Source organism: Danio rerio, chromosome 1 (assembly GCF_052040795.2).
Source record: "Danio rerio strain M-AB ecotype USA chromosome 1, GRCz13ab, whole genome shotgun sequence".
Classification (NCBI taxonomy): Eukaryota; Metazoa; Chordata; class Actinopteri; order Cypriniformes; family Danionidae; genus Danio; species Danio rerio.
This window is the reverse complement of record NC_141021.1, coordinates 26,432,140-26,455,020: the sequence shown is the minus strand read 5'-3', so window position 1 is coordinate 26,455,020 and position 22,881 is coordinate 26,432,140. Positions and strand designations below refer to the sequence as shown.

The following is a 22,881-nucleotide window of genomic DNA, read 5'->3' as shown; positions in this document are numbered from 1 at the left end:
GCCTCTCCAGCGTTTTCGAAAAGCTCCGTTTTCGGCGCTCGAGAACTAGCAAAACTTATGCGTTTTCAAACTAAAACGCACTAGTGTAAACGGGGCCTAATTTAGTCTACTACAATGGTACATTTTCTGTGAACATGCAATCACATTGGGTTGCGTCTTCAGCAGTGTGTTACTAAAAGTTTTGGGCTTTGTATGTGTGCCTGTTTTTTCAAGCTGCATACTCTTCATGCTCAGTTTACACCTGTGGTTTTAGTTTTCTCCCGTTTAGTTTGTCCGTAGGAATGCAACACTGGACGTTTTCTCAGACAAATAAGAAAAGATGGTACATCAAACTTTGAGGCCGTAACAACACAGCCTGGCTGATGAGCCTGTGTGAGGTTGTTCATGGGTAATGCAGGGTTAATTAATTCTTCAGGTCTCAGATAATTCTTAATTCAATAAAAGGCTATTTTGACCATATCTTACAGTGAGAATGAAGTATTGCACACTAGGCAAGGTTGATGGTTTGTTTTATGCTTGTCAATTGTATGTGTTTGCGTCAAAATAAGAACTTTAAAATGCTACATAAGATACTTTACTCATGTTTGTATTTGCATCACTTTGGGCTTTGGCTGTGCAAGACCGTAGTGCACTTGTTTGCTTCCCCTTTACAATACTTGATACTTAACATTGCTGCTTGTGCAAACTACTTAAAATTACCTGTTACATAGTTTTAATTTGTTTAGGACAATTGAATCATTTTGTTAACTTGACTTAAGTGGAAAAAAAAATTATTTAACTTAATTGATTTGTGTTAGAACAACATGAAGGAATGTAAAACAGCATTTATTAGTGTTTGATAAAACTGGTATAACAGTACTCCTTTTCATTCTCAAGCTTGTATGGTTTAAAAAAAAAAACCTGAGGGAGATAGTCTGTCTCAACATGTGGATGTTAACATCCTCATCTATTCAACTTGAAAGGCCTGCAGATTCTCTTTGCAACAACTGTAAACATCCAGCAGTTTTGATTGTGTCAGCGGCAGTCAGAAGTGTGCTGCTTCTCACCTCCAATTCATGCTGAAGTACTCAAAAGCCTTTGTTCTGGTATGAACTGTTTTCTACTTTTTTCGAATACTCCATGTTTTCCAAACCTTCTTTCCTTTTTTCACTTTTTGTCATCAAACCTGATTGATTTGCATTGCTCCTTGAGTGAATAACATACCTTTAAACAGAAATGCATTTGGAATTAAGGAATGCATTTGGAGGTTTCAATATATAATGAGAAAAGACAAGTGCATTGTATTCTAGTATTAAAACACTGGTTTGATCAGTATATATCATACTGACAACCAGTGTTGGGGAAAGTTACTGTTGAAATTAATGCATTATAATATTGAGTTACTCCCCAAAAAAGTAACTAGTTGCATTACTTGGTTTGTTTTATTGCAAGTAATGCATTGTTACTTTTGAGTTACTTTTGCGTTACTTTTTCTGACCTGGCTGAGGCTTGATCTCTTTTAGAACTTGCAGGATTTATTCAAGTTTTTGCAATTAACAATGCACTGTATATCCTACACGCTCATTTAGCTTTAAAATAAAAACACTCAAAAAAAAAAAAAAAAATGCAGGATAATCTTATCTTCTGCAAACTTCTTTATCCTCAAGCTATATGCTGTATACGGAGTAATGAAAGTGTTAAGCAATGTGCTTGCTATTTTTGTACTTATTAGTTATTAACCCCCCCCCCCCCCCCCTTTTTTTTTTTTAATTATTTTTTTTTATTCTATTGAGAATAAAAGACAACTTCCATGGCTGAAATGTAACGCTTTGTCATCTTGGTTTCTGTCTGTTCCTGCATCCAGTGCTGGATGCAGCATGACTGTTCATTTTAATTTAGCAATTTAGTTTTTATAAGCTAATTAGTTCAAATAGAAAACATCTCTCATCACATTAAAAAAAAGTATCTCTAATATTTTTACTTTTAAAAGTAATGCGCTACTTTACTCGTTACTTATAGTAATATTACCCAACTCTTCAGCTTGTGCAGTAAGCTGATGAAACACGAGTGATTTAAATGTAGTCATAGCAAAGATGAGATATAGACATCTTGTGGCGCGAATTGGGTGTTTTGACTTAAGACTGCAAAAGAAAGTTGGAGCAAATGAAGCAGTGAAACAGACAGGTGGAGATGAGTTTGGTTCAAGGATGATGCCCGCTGGACATGATCACATTGAAGGACATTATTTGTGCTTATGATTAGCATGTGATTTGACATGACATAAATGATTTCATTTAACTCTTTCCTTGCGCTTAAAAAAACAAACAAAAAAAAACGCTTCCCTGCCATTCCCAGTTTTACGGCAATCCGTGTTTCAGGTGTATTACAGTAGGGGAAGCCCTAACGCATGTCCTATGTGACATGATGTTAGATGCTCCGGAGAGTCTCTTAGCAAGCGACTAAAATACAGAAGCTTTATTTTTATGATCTGTGTCATTGTCATTGTTTCAGACTGCACACCTACAGTAACATAGTAGGCTACCTAATATGGTAAATGCATTACATTTTTTACATTTATATATATTTTCTTACTCGCAAAATTGTCTGCAAATTTCTGGATATTACTGCCACAAAATCAGTCATTTTTTGTCCCGATCACAAAAAATTGTGAAAAACTAGCAGGTCTGACTTGTATTGCGTTACTCCCAACACTGCTGACCCCTGCCATCATTTAAGGTCTGTTCACAGCAAGAGGAATTGCTATATTGGTTTTTAAACCTATATGCCTGTGTGTGTTTTCTGTGACCAATTTTTTTACAACAATGTGGCTACTAAAGTACTTTTGTGTTATACTAAGTCACGAAAGTTTATTTATTTATTTATTTACATTTTCATCTAAATTTAGCTCTGTTGCCTTTTAATCTTTCCTTGCAGTGAGTTTTTACCCACTTTGACTGGATTTTTTAAGTCGAATCCTGAATTATCTGTAAAAAATAATTTAGACCAGCTTTGCGAATATAATCAACCAATTTGTTCAAAGCATCAGACTTGTTTAACAAATTATGGATTATTTCTCATAATAAATAGAAGTCATTGGATAGTTATTATGATTGTCATGTCCATTCAGTCTCTTTCAAAGTTTAGGAGTTTTGCTAAACCTAATAGTGCATTTCTTTTAAATCTCTTTTTGTCATCACTGAAGAGCAAAAGTTCAATGACAGAAGCGTGACTAATGGCACAATTTTCATTTCTGGGGAACATCAGTGTTGGTAATCCTGATACATGGTCACATCTTTCCATCAACGGTTGGGAGCAGACGGCACAATTTCCCGGCAATCAGCCATGGGCTTGCTCAAGCTTTCTTCCATTTTTACCTTTCTTATTTATCTGAGCAAATTTTTGTAAGCCTCCATCACTTTACCCTTCCTTCATCTTTCACTCTCTTTTTGTGTGCTTATTGCCTCGTTCAGCCCAGCCCGCTCTCAAGATGCTTTAAACTCAGAAGACACTGTCTTGAATTTCAGCCACTGAAATTACTCTCCCCCACGCCGGTGGAAATGTAATATAGCAGCAGCCCCCCCTTCCCTTTTACTCCCTCAGTCTCCACTTAGAGTTTTGGGTGAATTGATGACTAGCTGTTGATGGATTTAAGGACAATAGAGGCTTTCCGTTTTTTTTTTTTTTTTTTTTTTGGTTCTCAACTGTATGATGGTAATGCATCTTTGTGTGGCTACTGTCATGGGCACGTGCAAACTGAATGTCTCATTACCCATTGTATAATTACCTTATGGCTTTATCTATAAAAACATGCCCCTTAAATTGGTCTATTGAATGCTGATAATGATTGGCTTTAGCTTTTGTCATTTATTAATTTGTTATTTATTTTCTGACTTAAATACACCTACTAATGGGGCTGCACGATAATAGAAAAATCTAACCTTGTGATTTTTTTTTATTTTTATTCTGTGATTTTATATATTGTCATATGAATACAAATTTACTAGATTAGTTAAATAACTTTTTGGAAGATTTGGGATTTAAGAACTGATTGGGATGATTTTGTAGGGGAGTACATGCGCATAAAATACAAGAAACAATCTACAAGCGTAGATAATTTCAATTAAGAAAAAAGATACCTATTAAAAATAAACATCGTTTAATTGTTTTCCAAGGAGTCGAACAGTGTTCAGGTATAAAATAATTGAATAATCAAATGTACATTAATACTGCATGGTCTTAGTTTTAAAAACAATTCAACCGTTGCTACAATTTCCTATGCCCGAATGCTTTTAAAACCCTCACATGGTCACAGGTCTTAAAAAAAAAAAAACACTTGTGAAATGATCAATTATAATCCAGACTAAACATTGCATATGCTTCTGATGTGACTCTTGCGAATGATCACATTGTGATATTAATACTGAAAGAATATATTGTCCAGCCCTACAAGGATTTAATTTCAGAATTTTGCATCATAGTCAGAATTATCAAAGGTATGTACTTGTGTGGAGTCTGACATCATAAAGAGAGAGAGAGGGAAAAAAAGCAGTATTTTTGATGAAAATATATAATGAATGAATATATTATTAAATGGAAAAAAGACAGAATAAAAAAAACGTTATGGACTGAGATCTTTGAAATGTTTGCAAAAGCCTGGATGTCCCACAGCATCTAAACTATTTTAACCTTGAGTCTTTAAAAAAAAAATCTCATGCTTGTCATCTGATGGTCAACTATCACTGTAGCCATTGAGATAGATAATTTTGTATGTTTGGTGACTCTGCTGTTCTTGAAAGAATGAATGAATGAATGAATGTTAATGGTGTTTCTGTGTGTTTCTATGTTCTGCAGAGCAAGAACCTGCTGAGAAACAGCATTTATACTAAGTTGGGCCCAATTATCCTTTTAGTCTTTTTAACAAAATGTAAATGTTGGACAAAAAATTATTTTAAAGTGCACCAATGATAAAACCGTGATGTATAAGTGAGGTTTTACTGCCCACCAATTTGATTGACAGCCGCGTATTAACATGTCTCCGTAGTAACGTGTATAATCATATCATTACAGCAATTTTACAGTCTTTACTTTATCATTGTGTCAGAACAATTATCAAACAAGATGGTTCAATCTCAATTTGTGAACGTTAAATCTGCTTTATTTTTTACATTAACACAACACATACCTATACAGCAGTGGATGTTAACGTTATTTAGTGTATCCTGTCACATTTGCCGTGCAAAAAACAGTGCAAAGTTAAGCATGCACGATGTGTGTGTGCGTGAACTCTGTAATGACATTGTGTGACTCATCGTTGCAGAAAGACTTGAATTCCGCAACAAAGACATCAAATATTAATTTGGAAAGTTCTTACTGTAGTATTTCTCAAATGTTAAGTGAGATCTGCATTCTTCATGTCTGTCAGTGTGCTGTTTATCTGATGCACGCAGTCAAAGATTGAGATACATTCTGACAGGCATGTGGGAACAGTGGGCGGAGGGAGGACTAGCATTAAAGGCAAAAGCAACAAAAACAGCTTCATGTGTTCAGAGCAGAAAATTGCACAATTTCGAAAGGTATAATAAATAAGCCGATGGGTGTTTTGAGTGGAAACTTTGACACAAAAGAATTGTCTTGAGTCTTGAAAAAGGGATAAAATAGGTGCCCTTTAAATCAAAGTAATCGTGTGATTGACATCTCACATCTCAAAAAAATCTCATAGCAGCACTAATGTGTGACAGTATTACCATAAATATAATATTTCTGAAATGTAACCCAGTATATTTGGGTAAAATATAACAAAGCCTTCCATCTGCAGCATTTTACGAAGGGTTCTGCAAGGTGTTATACATACAAACAGACATTTAACACAAATCCTGACCTTGCCTATTGATTTTGCCCATTTTTTTAATGTAATTCTTGAAATCTTGAATTGAATACAAATAATCATAATAACATTGTTTGAGGTAAATATGTGGTTTGTTTGTTGGAAGTTATGGTGTTTGTGCCTTTTTAAAGATGGATGTGGTTCTAATATTAAATTATGGTTTGTAAAACTGACGGGCATTCAAACAAGGAAACATTTCAACTTGATGCATAAATTTTTAAATTTATAGTTACGATAATATTTTTATAATATCAAAGGCAGTTCTTTCTTTGACCCACGTGTTTGAATCATGGTGTAGGTGTCGAGTCCTATCGTTTCTGTTATTAAATGCAGGCATTTGCTCTTGTGCACCTGGTTCCTGTTTGCCCACAGTCTGTGCAGAAAAAACAGACGGCACAGTCTGTTTATTCATTTTCTCAGATCTAATGAAGACAAATGCCTTTTTGAGACTGCTGGCCCATCTGGATGGCGATCATCTCTGAGGAGGGAAATGATATGATTATGTGGAGAATAAAAGGCATGCACTTTGCCTATTCGTCATCTTCCTTGACCATTTTTTGTTCTCAGTTTCTTACAACCGACTGCTGCGTTTGCTTCATCTTACCCACGTCTCACCCTGACAGAATGAATAAAAATTTCTCCCACAGATGTGGGGGCACTAGCAATAACAGTACAGTAGTTAAAGCATCAGAACCTCTCCCAGACATGCAGCCATATGTGTAGCAGACCTTTTTTTCCCCCCCACTCAATGGGCTCTTTCTAGTCTGTCGTCTGGCTTGGACTTGAAATAAGAGATGGTCCAGTGGAAATGGTCCATGTTATCTGCTCAGTCTATTACTTAATGCACTTCTGTGGCCTGTTAACTGTGATGGCGAGGTAGACATTGCTTCGATCAACTCAACTAGTGCTTTTTGGTAAGAGGCAGTTAATGAAATGTAATTGGTTGAAAGTTGATGTGCTTTGAGGTCTGATGTTGAATGAGTACTGTTTCAGACATTTTGTTATGAATTTTTTTTTCCCCATCAAGATTGATTTTGTCCGGTCCATTAGTTTTTTTTTTTCTGTTTGATACCATTCTGCAAAATATTTTTTTAATAAATATATCTGTTATTAAATCTGTTTTGTTTTAATGCACTAAAATACATTGCCCGTGTTCACTGAGAAATGGATAAAAATATTCATTTATAAAATGGAGTGTACTCAGTTATGCGGAGCACTAAGAACATAATATACAAGTCGTGTTAACTAACATCATGATACAAATAGACCAACATACTGTAGAGGTTGCTATTAATATTAGGGATATGCAAATAGATGTGAACATAATATGCAGGAAAGGTTTTGCTTTTGAAATCCTCTTTACAATGGTCTTTAGTATGGGTGTGCAGATTAGAAACAACAATATTTTGGTTTAGGTGTCGGTTTTCATTAGGGCTGCACAATATTGGAAAATTCTAACATTGCAATATTTTTTTTATTTTGTGATTATTGTGATATGAATACTTTTATTCCACCGTATGACTTCATATCTCTTTTTGGTAAGGAATTCATAATGTTAGATCAATTTTGATGATTCTGCAGTGGGACTGCATCTCCATAAAATCTAATAAACAATCTATACAGTTTTTGGGGTCCTCTGACACATTTTTGTTGTTTTTTTTTGTGCTATTTGTAGTGTGATTTCTGTAATTGCATGTGTTGAGTATTTTCATGCACGTTTAGGCAAGAGATTGATGAATTAATGTTTACTATTTGCATCTCCTTAAATCTTATAAACTATTTCTAAACTTTTTGGGGTTCCCGACCTGTTTTTGTTGTAGTTTGTGCTATTTGCAGTGCACTCCTGTATTTGTGCGAGTTGTGAGTATTTTCATACATGTAGGACTGCAACCAATAACTATTTTAATAATCGATTAATCTGTCAAATTTTTAATTGTTTTAAATTTTTTTTAAATCTGATAAAAAAAATCAAAAACAATAAAGGCATTAATTTCCAACCCTTTATTCTAAAACAGAACTACAATCTTTAGACAGTACACAAACATATTGCTCCTTAAACATCCCTGAGCTCTTATAATAATAATAATGATAAAAAAACTGTCTAAAGTTTTGTTTTCAATCAAAATATCTAAAAAAATCTTAAATCAAGATTTGTGTTTACTGCTCAAATATCATAAATCTTTCAAAAATAGAATATAGTGTTTTTTTTTTTTACTCAGACATTTAAAAAGATATTTTAAAGCAGTGATCACAATACTGTGATACGGTGATATTTTTATCCAAGGTTATCATACTGTCAGAATCTTATCAGAATCTGCATACAAGACACATGAAATAGCATAAGAAATGTCTTGTTTTCTGAAAAAACACCTAAAAATTAGGTGATTGTTTGCTTAAAAACAAACAAAAACATTTACCAATGGCGTAAGAAAAATAAATCTTAATGAGATCTCAAACAGAAGTTTTAAGTTTTAAGCACTTGATTTTCTCATGCCATTTTTCTTGTCTAATCTTGATTTTAAGATTTTTTTTTTTTTTAGGTAGTTGGCGCGACTGTTGTTTACTACTGTTTACTTGTTTTTTTTTTTTTATTTATTTATTTTTTTTTTTAGCAGCCACAATAGCGCTGTTTGACAAATCTCTTTTATTTAGTTTTTTCGTTTAAATGTAAAATATTCACACGCTTGCTCATGTCATCAACTGCTTGATATTCCAATTCACAAAACGTGTGTGTATTATGTTGTTTAAAAGACAGTTAATGATCTTGATCGTGATCTAAAATTTGAAATGGGCATCGCCATGTTTACTTGCAACTGCGCATATACCTCATTCATAAAAGCAGAATACACAGGATTCAGCACAAAGTTATACTCAAAATACGCACAAATATAGTGAACTTGGAGAAGAATAGAGGGGGCTTTATAGTTACTTTAGTGACGCAACTGTTTGATAGTCGATTTATTCAATTCGTTGTTGCAGCCCTACATAATTGACAATCTAACAGTCTAATGGTATTTAAGTACAGAAACTGAATGATAAAAATAGAATTTTAATAAAATGAATCGTATTTAAGGTCACAAATAGTACAATTCCTTTTAATTGAACGTTTTTAAAATCAGTATACAGTCACAGGCATTAAAAAACACATGCAAATGATAAATTTTAATACAAAGTTAACATTGCATATCCTGTAGTGTGACTATTGCGAATGATCACATTGTAATATCAATGCTGAAACGATATGTTGTGCAGGCCTATTTCTCAAAAAATAAACACTGTAAAAGTCAGAAATGAAACGGGAAGCTAAATTGAACAACTCCTTATGAAAGCGAATAATAAATTATAGCAATATCTGCAGCATGGATCAATAAATATTTCCTGTTCAAAAACCCTTGTGAGTTTTGACTGATTCTGTTGTTGATAACTCTACATAGTCCACAGCATAGCTCTTGTTTATGCACATTGAATTATGATAGATTTGTAAGAGTTTTACCTCAAAGGAGAATTGAGAAGCAGGAGTTGTATCATCTCTGGAATTCCTCCTCTCCCTCCCTCTCTCTTTTGTCTCTCTCACTTTGTACCACATTTTTTCTCTGTAACTGGAGTAGATGTTCGCTGGCCCTGCCCGTCACTATCTGAACCTGAACACACTGTAACCTGAGCCCAGCCGTAGGGATCTCTGCGGTGGGCCTCATGGTGGAGCTCTGCCATGGGTACACATCGCTTGACTTTATATCATTACACACACACACACACACACACACACACATTGTCAGGTTTAGTCTGCTCCTAATAAAAGCTCCCCTACTGTGCTGATTTCAGATCAGGTACCCCACCCCACCACAACCCAAACAGTCTTATGAGAAAAACATGCCCTGGCTGCCTTGAACCAGAGTTCTAACACCTCTGAAGAGGAGCAGGACGGGCGGAGGAAACGCGAGTGCATTCCTGCTATGATTTATGAATGCTTTTCTCCTCGCACTCCTCTTGATTCACTTCCAGGTGTAGCCGTGCCAGCACTGAGAACAAGTTTGCTCTAGATATGGACAGTGACACCTTGTCAGACAGATGGTATTGTGTGATTTTCAAATTGGTGTGAAGGAATTTGCTTAGTTTTTTTATTGTTTCAAATCTTGCAGTATAATATTTGGTCTTTTAGTGTAATTTAAAACGTTTTAGTGCTATGAATTGATTTTTATTTTGGCCCACTACCAGATTTTGACAGTAGTTTAAGTTAGTGGTGTTATTATACCACAGACTTGCCTGCACTGTTTTTCAAATAGGATCAAAAGTTGATGAGGATACGTTCACAGATTTTTAATCCATCTCTTTGTCCACTTTCCAGATTTCTTTGAGGTAAGGGGCTATGAGTGCATCTATGTTTCTGACATTTCTCATTATAATATTGTGAAATAAGCTTGTGTGATTTGCCTATGAAAGTGAAAGGGGACAACAGAAACAGGGCAGTTCTGTGAGAACAGATTCTGGGATGTTTTAAAAATTAGGCCAGTAGGTTGAGTGTTAAAGGATGGTTCACCTCGAAACTGAAAATTCTGACAGAGTTTCGCTCCCTTCACTCATTCCAAACCTGTTTGAGTTTTACTGTTGAACAAAGATATAGTAAAGAATGTTGGAAAGCTTTCCAAAACGCTTGAGAATATTTTGTTGTGTTCAACTGAAGAAAAAATAATAAGTTTAGAATCCATCAAGTTTAGTTTAGTTTTAAAAAAACATCAAGTTTAGAATCCTTTGAGAGTGAGTAAATGATATGGGAATTCTAATTTTTGGGTAAATCAATCTATGGTCTTTGTCAGTTTCAAATGCTTTCGACCACACAATGCCTGGTGAAATGTAATTTCAGCTACCTCTGTTTTTTTTAAAGAGGATACACTTAAAATCATAGAGATCCAATTTTCACCTGTCATAGCATTGTCTACTTGTTCCTGGTTAAACAAATACACAAATTAACAAAAGTTGTAAATGGGACCATACATTTAACCACTTCAGTAATCCTTTACCATGTCAAATCGATAGTTTCTCAAGGTACTCACAGCTCAGTAGCTTCCCTTACACATGGCTTACTGGGTCTGAGTGGATCAAATTCTCAGCTCTCCATGTCAAGGCTTGACGCCATGTTTAATGCTTTGTGCATCCATGTATGTCCTGTGTATCCTCTTTATATAGTAGCACAAAGATCCTCATGTCTAATAAAGAAACCTTATGCTACAGATATCATCCTCTTACAGGAACTGTTTGTTATTTCACCCCATTTCCCATCCTTCTGCTGCACCCTCACTACCTGCTAAGGGTTTGTTTGAGTGAAGATCTAAAGTGAGCTGGATGTGAAACCTTATAGTGAGGGAGTTAATATCTGGAAACCTTTCTTTAAGGAAATACATAACAATGGTTTCAATAAACTGACCCTTGGTGGACTTGTTTTCTTAAAAACTATTGCATATTTCTTTAACCTTAACCAGCATTTGGACTTGAACTTGTTTAGTCTTAAAGCTGATTCCATAGATTGATGAAATTACTGCAACCCTGTGCGCTTTGAGATCTAAATTCTGCCATCACATCTGGATTTCTTTAGGTCTTTGGTAGAAAGAGGTGTGAACTCCTCTCTGGAGAGAAGCACAGTATCAAATGTTCTTGACCCAGACTCCAAGTGTAGCTCTCTCTTTGAGAGCCCAAGCTGGGGTGGCGAGGTCGTGATTTTGTTTGTGTAGAACATATTGCTGCTCTTGCACATAAAGACCATATTCCTAGTAGACCTGCACATTTCAGCGAATTTTGTTCTCAAGTTGCTTTTGGGAGACCCACTCCTTAAGAACTGGAAAAATCAACCTTACATAAGAGTGCTGAATCATGTTTTGTCCTTCATGCATTTCAATGGTAGCATCTGATTTTTACTTTAACAATTAGTATTAGACTATTCAATTTCTGGATGGTGTAATTATACCATATTTTATCATTGAAAAACTGGCTGATATTATTCCAAATACACAAGGAAACCAAAACTCCTTTCTGATAGACGATGTTCACAACAGCTCTGCTCGTTTGCAGTGGTTTTGCGGGACATGGTTTACATTTCCACTTCATTTTAGAACTGCTTAAAGTGGGTGTGATTATTGCTAAATTTGCATTGCCACTTTTGCCCTACATCATATTCATTATGGGTTGTCCTGTTCAGCTCTTACTGGATCTGCTCCTCTGCTGCTAATGAGAGAAACATTTTGGCCTGTACTACTGACCATGATGCTGCCATTTCAAGTGTATTTCTTGGGGTGGTATAAAAATAGTATAGTCCTATCTATTTAAACTCAGCAGTTTTGGTGTCTTGTTGCTATTCCAATGATGCTGGAGGTGACTATTCCTAAAAGTGAGCCATAGTACTACTCCTAAAAGTGTGCCATAGTAAACCAAACTATGCTGTTACCATCCATTAGAAAACTACAATGATCTACAAACTTTCTGAAATAACATACTTTTCTTATTCTTGTTTCTTTAAACAAGCTTATTAAGTTAATTGCAAAACTATGGCTCTGCAATGATATAGAGCAGATTGATGAAGTAGTCTATTGTTTGTCATTATGCTCTTTGAAGGAAAGCTTGGTTAATAGTAAAACTGGTTAATCACTGCATCCCTTGCTCAGATGATGTAATGTTGTATGGGTCATTTATGAGTTAACCTGTTAAATTGAACAATTCATGACATGGACAGATAGTGGTTCATAAGTTAACAGCTCACTGATTTCAATCATATCCAGCTGCAGACCACACATTTCAGGACACAATCCAGGACACAGGATCCAGGCAGGGGCAAAAAATGGATGATTGCGATGAATGTTAATGTTATTAACGTCTTTGACCTCGTCATCAATATATTTTTATTTATGTTTTGTTCATAAATAGTGTACGCAATAGACAATAGTGTATACTATTTCACATATGGCAATCGAGACCGGCGAATGAAGTACGTTGTTTCCGATCTCTATTCAATATGATAGACTAAACAGTTTTCTATCAGTCATCATAGATGATCCTTCATTATAGTGCCAGGGTAACATATACTCATTTGCTGGCTTTGCTGAAACATTTTCCAGAAATATATAAAGACTCTAAATCAGATTACTTCTAATGAAGGAAATAATAGCAAGTTAACATGTATAGGTTATAATACATCTTTAAATGTGATGTTTATTACACATAATAAATGTATAACACTATTTATATTTTACTCCAGTGATTAAATAGTCTTTATTTACTTAAATAAGTCATAAGTGTTTTAATTATTTTTATTTGCATAATTTGAGTAATAAACTGCATAGATGTTAGAATGATCGTTACACTATAATAATGAAATAACGACTGATATGGGAAACCCTAAACTGTTCACAGATTATTGACTGGCAATCGTAGCACAGACTGTCTTGATCGGCAAATTTGTGAAATGCAGTAGGTGGTGAAAATGCTCCTAAGAAGCTGATTTATACCTCGGTGTGAAGCGCATGCGTATGCTCTGGTGCAGCCTGCGCGTGGACTCAGCCCTCGTCTTGGCCTCACCTTTCAAAAAATGTAACTACACATCGCAACGACACTAAGCACAAGCTCTGTGATTGGTCGGCTTGGTAGCTTTGTCGAGTGTGGGTGGGACCAAGAGTCACGCAAACCCCATAGAGCAAGTATTTATAAGTGTCGAGTCCTGTGAAGGAGCTTCAGATGAAAAGTTTTGTTTAATGTTTACCTCATGAATAAGTTGTTGCGCGTCTGCAGGTTCCCGTCTCAAAATGAACGAGTTTGAGCTACTTGTACATTTGAGGTAGTGTTCCGAAAAAAACAAAACACCAACGAAGAAATTCAACACAGGAACATAAAGGTAAACTCTTTGTCAGCTAGCTTTTTCGGAAGTGTTATTGCAGAGCAACACAAACAGCACGCAGAAGTATAAATGCATGACAACGAACAAGGCATGTGTCGTGTGTCACGCCGATCACTTGACACAACTATAAACCTAGCTTTAGTCGTCGTTAAACAAGAAAAAAAGTGATCTGTCATTAACCATATATGCTTCATCCTTGCCTAGATTTTGTTTGGTTGATACATGTGTGGGTCTGCAGCTGGATATATCTCTGATTCGGCTAGCTACTGTTCAGAGCGAGTCTCTAGTAAATGATTACTGATTTTACAAACTGATCTAAATGGGGTTCAAGAAGTGAATTTAGTTTTACATCGTCAATGTTCAGTTGACAGTATCATCAAAATATGACAAGTTTTGTAATTACATTTCCAAAACTTGCAAAGTAAACATTCATCAGTACTTTTAATATTTAAGTAAGTTAAAAAAACAAAGTACTTTTGCACTTTGACTAAAGTTATTTTAAAAAGGAGGACTTAACTTTTATGAGATGGGGCACGGTTTCATATTGTTCCATAGAGCCCAAAATTGCTAGCAATGCCTCTGTGCAGTTTTTTCCTTAGGTGCCTCATTTGTGTACCTCATTTACCACAGGTTATCGGGATATGAGATATTTGTCATATCACCCAGCCCTATGCAAAACTAATTATCATCAGGTGCGTATCTGCTAGGAATGTTTTTTTTTTTTTTTATGTTGACATGTTGGATAATACTTGCAGTCTTTGTGCGAAATGACTTGTACAGAATGCTAGTTAATTTACATTTGTTTTTTATTCAATTTTTAGTTTACTTTCTTTAAAACGTTTGCTTTGGCATTAGAATTTGGGATTTGTTTATTAAAGATTACTTAAAAGGATCGCTAACCAAAAGTGAATAGCTTACTATGGATATCAGAGATTAAATTTAAACGTGAGTACATTTTTATTTTTCATTGAACTTTTTAATTGTAATAGAGTTGCTATGCTGCGAGTTTCTGATGCTACTAATGCTATAGTGATGTTTTTTTTTTTTAAATTAATTTCTGCTACCATGGAAATTTTGATCATGTTGATAATAAAACAACATTTTCCCCCAGAACATGATCTGTATAATATTTTGCATGCCAGACAAGCCTTTCGTAACCCCATGTGATCCATCAGGTGAATTCCATATCTTGGGTTTCAGGAGTTCAGTTCTTGCAGAGTTTCCTCAACAAATTTCTCAATGGTGTTTACTGCATATTTTGCCAGTGTACAGCATGCTAATCTGCTCTCTGCGAGTAGCTGGAAAAGAGTGGCTTTCATTCAAAGAAAATGACCCTCTGTTGCCCTTTGTCTCTCAGAGTGTGCATGGGAACATTACATCACATCACTGGCCCATGATTAGACGGGTACAGTGTCACCACTGGAGGGTTCTGTTTCCCTCTTAGAGCTGGCAGAATTCTCTCTGCGTGCATGAAAAGGAGCGTTTCAGCCAAATCGAAGTGTAATTTGTTGTCACAGCAGGTGTCAGAGGTCTTGACAACTAATTCAATTGCATGCTGTTATGTTTATAGATTTATTTATTTTGCAGACTTGGCTTCCCTCAATTTTTGCTGTGTGTTTTCTCGGATGAGAGTGCATGTTTTTATGTCTTTATTTTTGCATATGTACAAGCTAGAATTTTAAACAAAATGTTTGAGTGTACAGCTATGGAAACTCTTTGAAAATCTGTTTTGCCTGCATATTACTGATGATATTTCTTTTACATTTTTTATAAGTTTAGAGTGACTTGGTAAGAATATGAATTTAAAGGGTCACGAAACACCAAAACACATTTTTTGAGCTATTGACAGTCGTATATGTGTCCCACACTGCTAAAAACACTATTAGGACACCTATATTTCACTAAAAAATGTAAATTGGTTGTTTTTGCGTTATTTCAAGCAAATTCGTACTTCCTGTTTGAAACGAATTTTTGAAGCTGCGTCACGGTGATGACATAATAGCGTTGTATTCCAGCGTGCAGACTGGACGTCTGTGCCAGAGTGTGCCTTATTACGTCTTACAGTGTGATGCATTAATGCATGAGTAAGCCTTGGTTCAAACCAATCAGCGCGCTCTATTGTGCAACTTCATTAATATTCATTAGTGTCACCGTCTTTACACCACAGAGACGCCACGTTGTGTTGGCAAAACAAGCGTGAAGTGTTGCTTTTAAATTTTGCTGCAGTTAAGTTTCGTTTTCATTTTCTCTCTGTGAGAGCTCAGAGTCACGTGTGGATTAACAGTGTACGCGACGCGCGACAACAATAACTTACGTGTCTAAGGGGGATTATTGTTTACCTGAGAGCTGTTCTCATCTGCAAACGCTGAGATCCGGATTCCGGATGTAGTCTTCTCTTCAGACGCGGCTCTAGTTGCTGGTGATTGTCCTGTCTCTACAGATTTGGTAAGTGAGCGACCAGTGCTCTTTGTTTATTCAGTTTGTTCGTATCGAATTAAGTTAACTAACGTTATTGCACTGAGGGCAAACATGTTAGCACCGCATTTTGTGACCGGAATAACACACGCGGCTTTCTGACGTTACCTGCCGTGTGCGTCTAAGTTTCCGGGAAATGCGGAGTTTTTTTTCTGTCATTCGCCGTGCGGTATCAAACATTGCATGAAAAATACACGCTTAGAGCAGATCCTCGAATCAAATATCGTGTTTGTCGCGAGGGACATGAATGAATTCCCTGAATGAAAGAGCCAAACTGCAGTTAAAGTCCACCAGTTAATAATTTGGCAAATAATTCCACTACAGATGTCCATGTAGGTTAAACACCATCTCTTTCTCCTGTGTGTGTATTTTGACTGAAACTCGCGCGTGCCCAAATAGACACTCCCACACCCTCCCACTTTAGTTCCTCCGACACTCCCCCCTAAACAGAGCTGGACACCCCCACTTTTCTGACTTTTTCCAAAGTGGAGGTGTGAAAACACCCTGCTGAAACGAGGGGGTTTCATGGCCCTTTAAGTAAAAAAAATTTTAAATGACAATTTTTTTTTTTTAGGCATTTTTATATTTATGATTTTTATATTTATGACAAAATAATACCAATGGTTTACCTTTTTATATAATTAAGTTGTTGGTTATTCGCTTATAGCAACAATAAATAAAACTATAACATACTGTATGAAAAGGTATACTACACAGTGTTACGCCAATTGGACAAAAACGCATATATTATTGTATAAACATTGTTGTTGACTTTGTTGACTGCGTCGACGTTGACCATAGGGTTATTGTTCACCCTGAAATGCACTGGCCTTTGAGTCCACTGGAAAACAGCTTTTTATTTAGAAGTCCATGAAACAATGTTCATGTCTGTGGAAAAGTCAGAAAAAATAATATTTTTTTTTGTTTTTGTTGTTGTGAGGTAAAAATTAAATTTGATAATGTTAGCGACTCCAACTAAAGCAGCAGAGGACTGTGAATGTGATATCTCACAGTAGTTTTGTATAAGACTTTGCTGTATGCCGAAGTGATGTTGTATATACCACAACATAAGGTCATGTTAGAAAGTCACACACTTTGTCACACAGCAGAGGTGCTTGTCTTATGGCCCATTTCCACTGAGTGGTATGGTATGGTATGCTTTTATGGCCGGTTCCACTGTCTAAAGGTACCTAAAAGTGAACCATATTACTTTTTGGGTACCCTTTATAAAGGGTACCTAGCACAACAAAAGGGTACTAAAAGGTGGAGCTTGAAACTAAATGCTATTGGTTTACAGACAAACTAGGAAAATGAAAACAAAGGAAGTGCCATTTTTGAATGCAAATTACATTGTTATTATATATACATGTAATGACAAGCAATAGTTGACCCGAGCTCAAACAAACCTTGTCGTCATCGTTGTCTTAATGAACAGTCACAAAGCCAAGAAGATGCTGTCCTGTTGTTTTATTAGGCTGTCTAAAGCACGAGCGAGAATGACGTCGATTGAAACTGTCATACCATTGGTACCCTTTTGGCAGTGGAAACGCAATCCTGATAAAGGTGACCCAAATAGTACTATACCACTCAGTGGAAATGGGCCATTAAAGACAAAACATAAATACACACTATGGGAATCATCAAACAACTTATAAAAACAAAAATTTTAGTGATGTGTCTTATTTTTGGGATAATGTGAAAATGTGACTCTTGAGCAGAAAAGCTAGAAATACGTGTGGATTTTGTATATCAACCAGAGTTTCTATTAATGTGTACTTTTATTAGGATAGAATTTGGCTGAAATTGGTCAATTTACAAAGAGATCTTTATGGAACAAGATGTTTACCTAATTTTCTAATGATTTTTGGCATAAAAGCAAATCTTATAGTTCTAAAAAATATAAAATAGTTTAGTCCATTGCCTAAAAACAAACCCGTGCAACATAAGGTTCAGGTTTGTGGTTCAGGGTCACAAATATTGAGAACATGAAGAGGCCAGGCATAATATGGGTCAATTTTGGTTCAGACGATATTTCCTTTTTGAGCTTCATTCAGAAACATCAAAGCTTTTTTGTTCAAATGTTGGTCAACATTTTCTCCTCTGGGCAAAACGCACTACTTTTTAAGCATACGTGTGTGCTTCTAGTCAGTGCTAGACCCCAAGCCTTACTTTGGCTGATATCATTTTGAGTTGGAATAGTGTTTGATTGTATTTATTCACTGCAGATGCTCACTGTTACACAGGCACACTCTCTGCATGTTTGAACAATGGCTTCTCTATGACAAATCCGAATCAATTTACTGAATGTATTTGCAAGATTATAAAATTTTATCTGGAGCACTGATTTGCTTTGGCTTTTATTTTTCATTTAATGCACTGCTATATATTTTGTTCTTTTTGTAAGTAATTTTTTAAAACTAAATTGGCATAATTTGGGAATTATTTGTGATTATATTGTGATCGTCTTGAGAATATCAAACTTGTCAGGTTAGAGAGCTCATGCGGTGCATAAAGAGTACTGCTGAGGGGAAAAAGCCACGGCAGCTGTACTGCACCCATGCTAAAAGCAGACTGTTATCCAGGGACTGTTCTTTTATTCGTCTTATCTAATATTCATCACACTTGCTCAACACTTTCTGATTTTGTAAATTTCTTGGGAAAAATCCCAGGAAATTGCTGTAGTTTCAATTTGAGGCTCATCTTTTTTAGGTGGCTGGTCACATTGCCATAGTCTTGTAGTGCTAGATGTGTTTGTGTGGGTTTTTCAACTCAGTTTCTTATGTATTAAGCAAGTGGGATGTTGACTGTCCCTGAGTTACTTCTGCGATCAGAGTAAAAGAAGCTGGAATGTTGGTATGAAAACATTTCTTGTGGTGTAAGTTACAATGAATGGTGTGTGTACGATTCTGTTTCCTCTTGATGGCCCCTATTCTCTCTGGTCACGCCTTTTTTTGTGTGTTCTTGAGCTGCTTTGTGGAGTGCATTTCAGGTCATTTTTTTATTTTCAGTGAAGTCTGGATCAAAGTTTTTTTCCGTAGTTTTATACCATTCATATTGACTTGTTCAATATTAACCGTTTTAAAAATGCCAAATGTTTAACCGAAAAAAAATTGTCTCAAGGCTGTAAAAACTAGTACACAAATATTTGATTGTGTACTATAGGATTGCACGATATTGGAAACAGTTGTGATATGTGGTCTTGTTATTGTGAAAATGATTGTTCTCACTATATAAGATATTCTGTAATTCTATTTTTATTAGCCTTGTTTTAAAATAAAAAATATTTAATGACATTAAAATACACATGTAAAGGATATACTTTGTTTTTTTGATAAAACTAATTCTAAGGTCAAATGAAGGGATTTGAAATGTAAATTTTTTTTCCTGATATTTGTTTGACTGAATATCAACTGAAAAATGAAGAGAGGGTGGGACATAGAATAGCTCCTCCCCTTTAAAATCAGTCAATAGCATGTTGTTTTTATCATAACTCGGCCAGTAATAGTGGTTGATATCAAATGCATCATATAGATTTTGTTTGTACGATTATAGTTGGAGGAATAACCACGGTTATCAAGTGTATTATGCATTCATTAATTTTAAAACACTACTAGTTTAGAAAATCACAAACTATATGAATTTTAAAGTGTTGTTTATTGCTGTTAAGTAACCAATTAACACAGCCCAAAATAATATTAAAAACAAACAATAGTCCATTACTCTTTGGACTTAAAAGCAAAAGTTTTGGGCATTTAAAAATAAGTAATCATCTTACGCTGAAAATAAATGACAACAATGAATGAATGAATGAATGAATAAATAAGTGAATAATGAATGTGAATAATAAGCCAATAATTAACAAAAAATTGTCTAATGTAAATCTAAGCTACATATTAGCTAAGTATTTCCCTTTTAAAGAGAACAAATGTAATCAAAGTCTGCTGAACCTCTGTCTAAAAAGCTAGAAGGGGGTGGGGCATGTCAGATACTAGAAAGCATTTGATTGGTCAAGATTTGATGTGAAACTAAAGTATGAGGTGACGGAGAAAAAAAGTTCATCCATTTAGGTGGACAATCTGCAAGCTTTGGGTGTTTATATCAGTTTTATATTTTCTAAACATGAATTTTTCACTGTTTTGTAGCACACTAGCTAAAAGATATCCTTAATATTAACAGACTGAAACTGATCTAAAACCTTATATTTTCATGAAACCTTAAACACTGAGTGAAAACCTCAGCAGTAGTTTTTGACTCTGATTGGTTGTTACATTTTTTTATCCTTCTTGTCTTGACTCCCACCATTGGGCTTTATTTTCAGCCCTTGAGTTTACCTTTGGGCTCCTCCTGCCAATAGCAGTACAGCAACTACTGGGGAGGTGGGATAAACATAAAAAGGCCCCACCTGATTGGTCAAATTTAGATAAACAACCAATGAATGAAACTTAATTTACCACTATTATCACGATAGCAATAATTTTGTGACTATATTGTACAACTCTATGTACACACTAGGCATGGGACGATAACCGTTTAAGGTATACCGCAGTTTGGAAAAGTTAAGGTTTTAAAACCCGCCAAACTAATCTGTTATACCATTCCTAAGGTATGTGTAATTTTTGTTTAATTTTTTTTTAGGACAACAGCATATCCAGCAGAAAAAATATCCAAAGATGCTGTTTAAAATTGTAAAGAAATCTGCTTTTGAAACAAATGAAGAAAATAGAAGTCTGTAATTCATTTGAATTATTTAGCCTGACATGTTAACTGTTCCAAAATATTATAAATCTTTAAAAGAAATTGTTTTAAATGGGGAAAAAAGTTTTAGTTTTTACCCAGGCATTTAAAAAGAATATTTTTTAAAGCAGTAATCACAATACCGGGATATTTATTTTCAAGGTTATTATGCTATCAGAATCTTATACAGGCCCATGCCTATACACACTTGGGCGTTGAAAGTAAAGCTTGGTCTTAAAATTCCAGAAATTCAAGAAACATGTCAAACTAAGGATGTTTGTGTATCAGTAGTATAGTCTTCTTAGATCTTCAGTGCTAAACAAAATTAAGTGACAAGAGCTTTATTGTTATTGTTCAACTCTTAATTGTGGTGCCAAACTGAAGTTATGCGGTATTAGAATGTAATAATTAAGTGCTTTAAAAGTTATCCAGTAATGCACCTTATATTCACATGCTTGAAGGGTTTTTGAGTTTCATCATTTCAGAAGAAAACGGTCAAATGATATAAATGCAAAATGCAGTGAAAGGATTTAATTCTAACCCTTTTTATAATACGAAAAATACATTCAGGAAAAACTAGGGCTCAAATAAGGGCTGTGCTTTGAGGAAAAAAAACAATGATATGCAATACCATTTTAAACAATGAGATGTATAATGACAGTGTTCTAACCAACATGTTTGATATTATTTCAGTAAAAGAGTCACCATAACTTTTAAAAGTGAACAGCCTTGTTTCACAATTGCATAAAACAACGTAAACAAATGAAAATAAAACTATACCACTATACAAAGGAGGTGATTCATTATCAGCCTAAAAACATCAAGAACATTCTGGGAAAAAAGAGAATTTGCTAATGCAGGTATATAATTAAATATTTCTATTAAATCACAAATTTATTGCAAACTATTGTGATTTATGTATATTGTGATACATTTGCAATGTTTTGAATAATTATGATATTACGCAGCATTGAGTCTGTCTGTTGTATGGACAAGAGGAAATGTGATGAGTTTTAACACCACCTTTTTTTTTTTTTATTCACAGAGGTCAGAGGTGGAGGATCACACTTGAAGGACTCTCAGCTGCCAGACAAGTGAATCGTAAGTAGCAACACTTGTGCAGATTTTAAAAAGTAATCGATCCTGTGATGGCAAAAAAGAGTTTTTAGAAGCTGTTACTTCAGTCAGTTTAGCTTGATCCTACATAAATCTTTCTAATGTGTTGTTGCTGTGCTCAAAAATCAAAAATCCAGTTTTTTTATTTAATTAAATTTTTTTATATTTATTTTTGTTTGATTGTTTGAATTGGAAGTTCCAAAATAACTTGCTTCAGTACTTTTGCAGTGTGTGCCATATGCTCTTTGTACATTTATTTCTGATCAGTTCAATATATCATTGCTGAACAGATTTATTAATTTATTTCCAAAAGTCAAAACTTCACCCAAGCTTTGAAACTGTAGTGTGTGTGCGCGTGTGTGCATGCATGCATACGTGCGTGCGCGTGTGCGTGTTTCCCTCTATTCAGCTGTGCTGTGTTTTTTGTTCATGGTGTTCCAGCTTTTGGTAGCATCACTTTCCATTTTAACGTAAAGCGAACCTTTTCAAATCTTTCCAAAAAAAAGTAAAGATTTCAAATGTGAATTAGTTGCCTTTTCATCCGGGTGTTAGAGGGGTTGACAGTAAAATTGGTAACTTAGTAATCAATAGTAAACAAAGCAAGGATAATGGAGACGACTGATTAATCGCATGGGTGTAATGATTGCTGCCTGATTTTATTCAGCAACAATAGTTATAAAATCTCCCATAATTCGCCTTAACTCTCTCGCACAAGTCCAAAAACCTCATGAAGCAAGCATGTTAATGAAGCATGCATGTAGTTTGTATTTCCATAGTTTTTCATGTGAAGCGTCAAAATGTACATGAACTCAGG

The 22,881-nt window shown here is 35.1% G+C and overlaps 1 protein-coding gene across 2 annotated transcripts in view; it reads left to right on the top strand.

Moving 5' to 3' along the window:
• fbxw7 (F-box and WD repeat domain containing 7) overlaps positions 1–22,881 on the top strand; it is a 281,944-nt gene that overhangs the window by 40,738 nt on the left and 218,325 nt on the right. For both annotated transcript variants that reach the window (XM_087237222.1, XM_087237221.1), the window contains exon 2: positions 21,997–22,052. The gene's annotated coding sequence lies outside the window, so the exon portion shown is untranslated. The remainder of the gene's footprint in view (positions 1–21,996; positions 22,053–22,881) is intronic.